The sequence below is a fragment of the Podarcis muralis genome, chromosome 13, assembly GCF_964188315.1.
Source record: "Podarcis muralis chromosome 13, rPodMur119.hap1.1, whole genome shotgun sequence".
Taxonomy (NCBI): domain Eukaryota; kingdom Metazoa; phylum Chordata; class Lepidosauria; order Squamata; family Lacertidae; genus Podarcis; species Podarcis muralis.
In genome coordinates this window covers 53920836-53931791 of record NC_135667.1, presented here as the reverse complement: position 1 = coordinate 53931791, position 10956 = coordinate 53920836, and positions in this window count along the sequence as shown.

The window sequence follows — 10956 nt, the reverse complement described above, 5'->3', positions numbered from 1 at the left end:
CCATGCGCTTTTCTTGGGAGTACCACAGTGGCTCGCGTGCCTGTAGGCTCTGTGCTGCCTGAAATGGCAGTGTGGGGCTTGTGTCTGGCCCCCGCCTCTCCCTCACCTGCCCTACAGCTGAGGGGGAGGCGGGGGAGGGAAAGGTGGGGGCTCCGTACAGCTTGCATTGCCCCCAGGAGCCTGAACAGCTAGCTATGCCGCTGCTTCTGCAATTCTCTCAACTCTGGTCCATTGCTGCCATTTCCCCCCCTTTTATTCCTCACTTTCGCCCAGGTGTCAGAAGCTTCAGGAGTCCCAGTCTTTGGCCCGAAGCAAGGGTGCTACGAATTACGTCAGGGCTTGGTAAGAAACACTCTGTTTACTCTTACACTGAAGTTAGGAGATAACAGGGCAAATTTTCTCCTTGGAGGGAATACCTTCCCACAGCCACTTCTAAGGTCTTTGCCTTGGTTCATAGAGGCAGCTTTCCGTCTCCACCGGCAACTATGCATATGATGGAATCTTCGCCGGTTTTTAATGATGCTCCTCAAAAGAGAGACACGTGTGGTTTTCACGTCTTCTTTCACACACTGAACTTGGAGGAGGAGGAGAAGCTTTCATGAAGTCAATATATATTCAGTTCATGACATTAAACTTAGTACTCCAAGTGAAATCAGTGTATAAAAGGATATCTCTCTCTCTCTCTCTCTCTCAAAAACAAAAAGGCCCCTGGGTCCTGGGCTTCCCAATTCATATATTCATATTTATGAGTATATTCTCTTTTTATTTAAAGGGATCTATTCTAAGAAGACATGTTGAAGGGCTACTTTTTTTCCAAAGCACAAAATGAAGACTGAAAAGTTTGTGTACAAAGAAGAAAATCAAGTTTTAAAAAATGTTCTGAAAACCAAATTTTTGGGATTTTTTTAGGTGTACCTTTTCATTTCCCATATCTCAGCTGTGAAGTCAACAAACACAGTACCCCTCTTTCTATCCTCCAAGGGGCTGGCTACTGGTGTCTGCTTCCACTATATTTTAAATTAAGCTTTTTATTTGTTGTGTTCCTAAAACGTAAGCCAATAGACTTTGATTATTATGAATCCATTCATTATGTTGTAATTGTTAAATGTCTAAGCAAATTCCAGGCCTGAGGCTTCCCACAAATTGTTCAATTCTTGCTATTAATTATTTGTTACTTGTGGTCAGTGTTAAGTCTCATTTATAGTGTTCCTGTTCCTTGACGGGATGCCTGAAGCGTTTAATCAGGAAAATAATTAATTGTATATAACGAATACTGATGTACCTGCTTGAAAACGTTGGATACCGCAGGCACACACTGACACAACAGAACAAGACACACTAGCAAACCAATGATCTAAATGGTTTCAGGCAGGAAACCATTTTGAATGCAATCATGACTCTTCATTTGAATAATTTTCTACTCTGAGAGAGAAGATTGTCTCTTTGACCTCTGTCTTTTAGGCCTATGAGAGTTTATTTCAATTCTTCATTTTATATGGTTTCTATCAGTTATCTTCACATACTGTTTTCTACTTATGCTTGTCAGCCAAGCAATCCGTGCACACGCGCATCGATCAGCACATAACTCTGGGGGCATCATTCTACCATGCGCCATAGCCTAATGGACTGGGTGACTTGTCATGCTAAGCCACGATTTAGAAAGTATGGTTTAGTCAACCATAGTCAAAGCCCAGTCTCACGGCTTAACTGTAGTTTGTTAACTATGGTGAACAGGTGCTAGTGAAACAAGGTTTGTACCTGGTTTATAAGCCTTGGTTTACATTAACCATAGCTTAGCACAGGGATCAGCAAACTTTTTCAGCAGGGGGCCAGTCCACTGTCCCTCAGACCTTGTGGGGGGCCGGACTATATGGGGGGGAATCAGTGGCGTAGCGTGGGGGTGCAGGGGGGGCCGGCCGCACCGGGTGCAACATCTGGGGGGGGGGGCGCTCGCCGCCTCCGGAGTCGCCGAAGAGCCTCAGGCGCAGGCTGTAGCAGAGCCCCATGTCTTGCGGAACCAACAAGCTGGCAGCGGCTCTCAGCGCTTGCCGCGGTCCCCGCGCGTCAGGGCCGCGGAGGGCGCGCCAGGCAGCCCCTCCTCACAGCCCCGCCGCTGCCGCTGCCGCGGCAGCTGCTGGGCCATGTTGCATTTTCCTCGCCCCTCTGCCCTCCTCCTCCGGGCAAGCGGCATCGTTTGGGCGGCAGTGCCAGCGGCAACTCGCCTCAGATCACCTGACACGGACCCGCCGCCGTCGCCGTGGCTACCTTACCGTAAGTACCCCAGCCCAGGCAGCAGCAAGAAGAAGCTGGCAGCGGTGGCAGGTTAGGGGTTAGGGGGCGCAAATTACTTGCCTTGCCCCGGGTGCTGACAACCCACGCTACGCCGCTGGGGGGAATGAACAAATTCCTATACCCCACAAATAACCCAGAGATGCATTTTAAATAAAAGGACACATTCTACTCATGTAAAAACATGCTGATTCCCAGACCATCCGTGGGCCGGATTTAGAAGGGCTGGATCCGGCCCCCGGGCCTTAGTTTGCCTACCCATGGCTTAGCATGAAGCCTGAACCTGGACCTCTTCTGAATTATGGTTCAGGGACAGGAGCCACCAAAAAGTCACTGAGTCACCAGGAAACTGCATTCCCAAAATGAAGCCACAGGCTAGACTCAGCAGCTCTCTCTGATCCTCTAACTCTGCCTGTCTATGGTTAATTTGCTAATCTTCCGACCTTAGGGAAGATGGAAATGATGTGAGGCACAACATGAAATAACATTGAAGCACCTTTATCGCAGGATAAAGCACAAGGTTTTAAAATGAATACTCCCTAAGCTTAAATAAAAGAGCAAAACACTCTGATCAACATGTTAGAATTCCTGCTCCGTGATTGCAGTCATGGGATTGCTGTCTGTCACATGACGGTGTATGTTTTGACTCCACAGAGTGGGAAATGACAGAGACAGGATGTTTGTGTTACTGTGTTCCGTGAAGTGGGACTATTGTCCTTTGTTCTCTCTCTTTGCTGTCTGATGCTAGAGAGAGAGGGAGCCATGTTGCAGTGCTCCATGTGTGTTTATATGTAAATAAAGTAGATTAGCCAAAATGCTAAGTTGCTGAGGTCTGTCATGCAAGCTGCGAAGACTCTGCGGGTCCCTAAGTATGCCAGTGTCTGTTGGCATCGGTCGCTGTGATGTTTGGGCTGAAGAAAGCTTTTGAAGCTCCTGAACAATCGACCAGGAGGGAGGGAACATGCCAGTCGGGCATGTGTCTCTGCCAGGGTCCTACTCGAGTGTAGGACAAGCTCCTGACACAACATGCATCCCACCCCACCAACAACCCTGCAATTCCACCTGGTTGAATCTTGAGAAGACCCTTTGTTTGGGCACTATGCAAAACAATGCAGATTGTGACCACAGTCTCCAAGGCCATCAGTATACTCTCACATGGCCCCTGAGACCACCTGATGTGTCTACAGAGGGTATTTGGGGAGGGAGGGATGCAGGCAGAGAAGCTCAACTGGGGCATTTTCCTTTTGCTTGTGATCCTGTGGCTGTGGCAATTTTGTGGTAACTGACAGAAAGTGAAGGACGCACATACTTTGCATGCAGAAAGTTCCAGGTTCCATCCTGGGTGTTCCCAGTGAAAAATACAGTGGTGCCTTGCAAGACGAAAAGAATCCGTTCCGCGAGTCTCTTCGTCTTGCGGTTTTTTCGTCTTGCGAAGCAAGCCCATTAGCGGCTTAGCGGATTAGCGCTATTAGCGGCTTAGCGGGCTTAGCGGATCAGCTGATAAGTGGCTTAGCGGCTTAGCGGATCAGCTGATAAGCGGCTTAGCGATCAGCTGTTAAGCGGCTTAGCGGATCAGCTGATAAGCGGCTTAGCCGCTTGGGAAAAAGGGGGGGGGGGAGGGAAAAAAACCTGCAGGAACTCGCAAGACATTTTTGTCTTGCGAAGCAAGCCCATAGGAAATTCGTTTTGCGAAGCACCTCCAAAACGGAAAACCCTTTCGTCTAGCGGGTTTTCCGTCTTGCGAGGCATTCGTCTTGCGGGGCACCACTGTAATTGGGTAGCAGGTGTTTCGAAAGAGGTTTATCTGAGGGCAAGTCCTGCGTCAAACAGTTCTCCCCATTCATCAATTAACAATAAAAGAATTTGCATTCACAAACAATAATCTAAGCTCAAAACCCAACCATAGATCTTAAAGAAGTCTAACGTGCCCAAAGAGTAAGGCACAAAAATAGAAGCTTCTTTCTTAGGAGAAGAAAACCTTTGAGAAATTGGAGGAGATTTTGACTTAGCACCTCCGAGAATCACTGCCAGTCGGAGTAGATAATTCTGACCTAGATCCTATGTCTTTCGGGGAAGATTGTCTCCCATTACTGATCTTCTCAGTCCTGAGCTCCCGATGAGTTTCCTAGAGCTCTGAGGCTCCCTGGAACTCATCTTGAAAAACCACTGGCTTATAGTTTTGCAACACAGCTGAACATTTTGTAAGATAATATCATGTGTCACTGTTGAAAAGCTTACGGCTGGGGATTTCAGATCTCTTCCTTTCAGGGAACCACAATTGATTTGTTTGCTAAGCAATCCCTACAAGTCTGCCACAGAACTCTGAGATGTCTTTCAGAATGAATTTATTTGGAGAACCTCTGGGTAGCCCTATCAGAATTTGCATTTGAATCTCATGAACTAGGAAAGCACCCAGCATTCGCTTTCCCTTCATGACATGGCGTGTTGAATTTTTCAACTTTCAAATTCCAAAAGGGAGGGGTGCTAAAAAGTTGTAACGTGACTTGGGAATTCAAAAAATATTTTGGTTAAATTAGTATAATTTTAGTTTTGCTTGGCAAGTAAAATGTGTGTAAAATTGCATAGATATCATTAAAAATGATTGCCAAGTACTTGAAGTTACATTATATATAAATATTATTTTTATTTATGTATTTTTGGTTATTATTTTCAGAAGGTAAAATTAAAATTCTTTGATTTTCCGAAAGCATTTTATGTGCTTCTTCATCAAATGTAGACAGCAAGCTAAATGTTGTCCAATCACAAAAACGATAGCAAATTGGAATTTCTCACAACCGAAAACATATTTTTAAGACCCCTCACTGAATAAATTTGAAAAGATGAAGTTTCACCCCCCATGGGCTGCAAATTACTTCTGAATTAATGTGATGAGGGTCATGTTATCCATTGCTCTTCATTGCGTCAACCTCAACCTCCATTCACACCCCTCCCCAATTTTTTCTTGGCTCCCCACATAATGTGCAAAATGATAAGTAATACGTCAGGCTTATCCACACTAACCTTTTGCTGCGCTCTGTCCCAAATTATGGAACAAAAAAAAGGGGGACAGGGTACTTTATTATTATTATTTTTAAAGATATTTATTGAAATTTTCCACTTTAATACATTAAAAAATCAAAAAAGAAAAAACAAAAAAATTTAAAAACACACAAAGTTTACAATCCTTATTTTTCTATAACATATTTCCCTGACTTCCCCACACCTCCCCTTCTTATATTCCAATTCAAATTGTTAGTTCAACAAGTTCTTATCCCCAATTTTTGACCTTTTTATATTTAGTTCATTTTAAAAGAACCAATTTTGCCTTATAAACATCAATATTTGTACATCAGTGCTCATTCTTAAAACCTTTTTCTAAAGTTGACCCAGATTCCCTTCCACGAATTCCCCAATTTTCATACTAATAACAAAACAAAGTTAAAAAAGACATTATAATTATACACCCTTTGGATTCCCAAACCCCCAGGGTACTTTAAAATGAGACCCATTCCTAGAAAGAGCAGAGGACAGGAAAGTGGAGATAAGCCCTAAGTTATATCTTCAATTTGGCTACATCCAAACACATTTTTCCTCTTTCAAGCTACACAGATGGAATTATGTGTGATTTAAGTTCTGTAAAGGCCACACATAATGCACGATAAGTTGGTGAGTCAGGATAATGACGTGATGTTTCTTAATATTATGCCACCACAACGAAACATATTTTAAAAAGCTTTACCATCTTTCTACGCATCATAGTCAAAAACCTCATTCCCCCAAGGTGCAATGATTCCCTAATCCCCAAAGTCCCTCAATAATGAAATCATATTTTGCCATTTGTTTTGACATCTCTCTGCCCAACTCCCAATCCACAATTGTTCCAACCAACGTAAGTTGTTAAGGGTTTAGGGTTAGGATGACAAACTGTCCTAGAAGCTGATGTGTTAATAGCTGGTAATTGTTGTTTCCAAGACAACCTTTCCTAAAATCTGTGTCCCAAATATCTAAACGATTGAACTTACTCAAATTACCTGACCATCATGCAGCTATTTTCATTTCTGGGATTGGTTATTAAAAAACATAATCTCTGTCATAGAATAATTCATAGTCGGCTTCGCCTTTCTGCATAGGAAACCAGATTTAAGCCACAGCCTTTTAAAATCCAATTTGTTTAAGGATAACAATACGAGGGTGTCATTAAATAAGACTTATATCTTTCATTCCTTCAATGCCAGGGAGGGTGTGAGTGTAGGAAATAGGACATATGTGTTTTACAATATACAATTCTGTTTAAACCCTATTGTTAGCTGAATTACTTGTGTTAAAACATCAGTAGGGCCAATCCTTACTTTAATGGTAGTATTATGATGTGATACCTGTGTGAGCCAAAACAATCATTTGTCAATATTAGTTGCAGCCAATGTACACCATAACTGATCTCTCTGTTTATCGGATAAAAGACTGAAGTAAAATAATTGAGCTTTGCAATTAAATGTTTATTTGGGCCCCTGAGATACTTGGAAATTAAATGGTGATCAATTGTGCTGCAGTTCTTTCAAAATCTAGACTTCTCTTCATTAATAATGGGATTTTCCTAATCCCAGGATTGCAGTTTTGAAGAAGAACCATGTATATAATTTAGAAGCCACATTCCAGAGATGAATGGGTCCACAATTGCCTGTGTTACAAGGACTGCCTTTTAAAGAAACTGATAGTTCAATGACTATCCTTAGAGGAAAGTATCAGTTGAGTTTATAGATGGGAATAATTTCACCAGTTAGGTCTAATTGGAAAAACTAAGGGGAATCATATCTTCTCCTGGGGTCTTCCCTACCAAAGGAATGATTTCAAGTCTTTAATTTCAATCTCAGAAACTGATGGCCAACTCAGAAGAACAATAACCACAGAGAACGTTAGACACTTTCTGAACTATCACCAAATGTGCTGCTGTAAGTTGGAGACCCCATTCTCCAGCCATTACTGGGGTTCTGTTAAAAAAAATATGCTTCCTCAGTAGAATCCAGAATGGAGGTTTGATGTTTTTGATTTCTAGAAGAGGTGAAGAGTAGCTTGATTTGTTTGAGAGGTTTTAACCCTCCTCAATTACAGTGGTACCTTGGTTTTTGAACAGCTTGGTTCACAAACAACTTGGAACCCGAACGCTGCAAAACCAGAAGTAGTTGTTCAGGTTATTGAACTTTCTTTCGGAAGCCGAACATGCTCCATTTTGAGTCCCCCTGTGTTTCCTGTTGTGCTGCTAATTTGCGTTTCCCCCATTGTAATTCAAGCCTTCATTTTCTGATTGCAGTGTTCTGAGGTGATATTTGGAGCTTATATTTGGTGCTTTTGTTTTTGCTATTTATTTTGCATTTTTTGTTTTGAGGCTTTTTTAGTCAATTTGTTTTTGTGACTGTGTGGATCCCAGTTCAGCTACTGATTGATTGATTGATTGATTGATTGATTGTGTGACTGCGGAAATAGATAAAAGGCAATGACTATCATCAGTGCAGGTAAAAAAAAAATTATTATTAATTTTCATCATCTACAATACTGTTTTATTTATTTTATAGTGCAGTACATTGGTTATTGCTTTCATTTTATGGATCAATGGTCTTGTTAGATAGTAAAATTCATGTTAAATTGCTGTTTCAGGGGTTGTTTTTAAAAGTCTGGAACGGATTAATCCATTTTGCATTACTTTCTATGGGAAAGCATACCTTGGTTTTGGAATGCTTTGGTTTTGGAACAGACTTCCGGAACGGGTTAAGTTTGAGAACCAAGGTACCACTGTATTTGGATGTCCACAGTTATCATTTCTACCTGTCCCCACCATCTCCCCACTAAAAATGATTGATCTAATATTCCTGGATTAAACTTGCCCTTTGGAATTGATCCTTGATGTTTATGGGATGCTGCAGAGACATCTGGTCCCATCTCAAAATTCTACTTTCAACTTTAATAGGTAAAAAATGAAAATGACAGCAAAGGTGTCACAATTGCTTACAAAATGCAAGCAGCACCACTGTACACAGAGGTGTTGTTGCATCTTTTCTACTTTCATCTGAAGTGTCACAGCTTGGCTCAGCATTTCAAAACTGCTGAGTTCACAGGCAAGTTGGGTAGGTGGTGTGGTGCAGTAAGTAGATGATAACCTTCTGCCTTCTGATCGAACCTACCCATTCTGAAGGAAATCAGCCCTGAGTGCTCACTGGAAGGACAGATCCTGAAGCTGAGGCTCCAATACTTTGGCCACCTCATGAGAAGAGAAGACTCTCTGGAAAAGACCCTGATGTTGGGAAAGATGGAGGGCACAAGGAGAAGGGGACGACAGAGGATGAGATGGTTGGACAGTATTCTCGAAGCTACCAACATGAGTTTGACCAAACTGCGGGAGGCAGTGGAAGACAGGAGTGCTTGATGTGCTCTGGTCCATGGGGTCATGAAGAGTCAGAAATGGCTAAACAACTAAACAACAACAAGCTGTGGCAGAATGTAGAAGGAGATGCATATTTGAATCTATGTTCAAAAGTGAATTCTAAAGCAATACAGCATCCACACTCAAATACACATTCCCATCTGTATGTGTATCTGATTTCCATCTGTGGTTATCCCTAATGCGGGAAGTAATATGTGTGCAGAAATTGGAAGTGTTCTTACTTATCCTTGCAGGCATATGAAGAAACTAAACTGAAATTCATTAATTTCACACCAGCCTCCCTTGTCTCTGAGCAGATGCCAACCTGTAGCGCAAAAACATGAGGTCTGCCTGATCAGAGCATTTGTAATTCATCCCTAGGAAGTATACAGACTCTGTTTAGTTGCAAACCAATATGTTTTTGTAATAAAAACAAAATGCTATGCATATTTTTCAGAAGCATATGCCTTACAAAATGGCAAACTTAATTTAAATCAATTATTTAAATTGGTCTTTTTTTTTCTCTTGGCAGTTTAAATTCCATCAGTTTAGATCCATGGGACCAAAGGCACTATGGGTATTCCACGTTGTGCCACTTTTCTGCTATATGAATTCAGCAGTCTTTCTGTCAAATGATGACTTGACATCATACCGGCCTTAGATATGGCAAAGTAAGTATGGGGGGGGGGACAGCAGGGGGATACTGTAGATAGTTTTCACTCAGTCCGCATATGCAAATAAGGAATTGAAAGTGATGTTCAGTGATTGGATAGTTACAGAAAGTTTTTACTGTTGCTTTGTAGTTGAGCTCTATGTACGCAGGTTGGCTGAACCCTTCAGTTCTGTTCTGTTCTGTGAATAAACAAGAGCTGTCTGAAGAATCGCTGTGTTGTCTGATATGTTCACCCACAACTTAGCAGAGAGAGAGAGACTCGAACCAGCGCCTTCAGTAGCAATTAATTCCCTAGTAACTTATCACCTGTGCCACCAGCATTTTCGTCTCTCAGCAATTGAAATTCCAGCCTGAAAATAGTCAGCTGGTTTCACAAGCCCATTTCAATGCACCTTCCTATTTTAAAGACTTTACATGAAAGTCAGAGGTCCAAGCTTTGCAGCTTCTTTCCCAACCTATCCACACAGACTCAGTCTCCTCCCTTTGCTTTCCTAGGCTGTCTGCTCTGGAACCGGACCATCACAAACTCCAGCGTGTCTTTGATGTCATTATCTGCCTCTGGCCCTTTTGATCCCCATTTGCTTGCGCCAGAACAGATTCCCTAGCTGAGGGCATGCCATTTTAGGGGGTGAATTTTTCTGCGAATTCCTTCCGTGAGGGGTCTTGGGTGGCAGGAATTCAAATCTGCCTTTATTTTTGTGACTGGACAACATTTAGCTTGCTAAGTCTATGTTTGATGAAGAAGCACATAAACTGCTTTTGGAAAACTAAAAAAAAATTAATTTTACCTTCTGAAAATGTCAAGCGATGCTAAATAATAACAAAAAATACATAAATAAAAATAATATGTTTATATAATATAACTTAAAGTACTAAGCAATCATTTTTAATGACATCCAGTGGTTTTTTTCTGGAGGGACGCAGGGGAACACATACCCCTAAACATTTTGTGAATCTTTTACTTTGGTCCATTTACTGTATTTATTTTTCCCAATTTGAACTATAAAATGGTGATTTTCTTGAGTCAAAATGAGAGTACTCTTAAACATTCTTTTTAGAAAAAAAGCACTGATGATATCTATGCAATTTTATGCACATTTTACTTATCAGGCAAAAGTAATATTATATTAATTTAACCAAAATATCTTTTGGATTCCCAAGTCATGTTACAACTTTTTAGCACCCCTCATTTTTGGAATTCGAAAGTTGAAAAACACATGCTACTGTCTTGGAGATTAGTCACGGACTGACAGACGTTTTCATGCTTGAAGGAACCTGATTAGGAATTGTTTGTGGTTTTGGTAATAGGTATATCTTCTGCTTCTGTTATTACAGTTTATGGCATGAATATGTAGTGCACACGGTTGTGTATTGGAAATAACCCACTGCTGTGGTCGCTACCAGCAGAGGCAAATTTAGGGGACTTCTCAGCAGTTCAGTTGCACCCAGTGCAGAGCCCCAGATGTTCCTCTGGAGGAGCTGCATCTATGATGTGGAATGGAAGGTGAGGGGGACACACCACATTTAGGTTTGGCACAGGGCACCGCTGAAATTTGAGAACCCAAGGTCTGCCACTGCT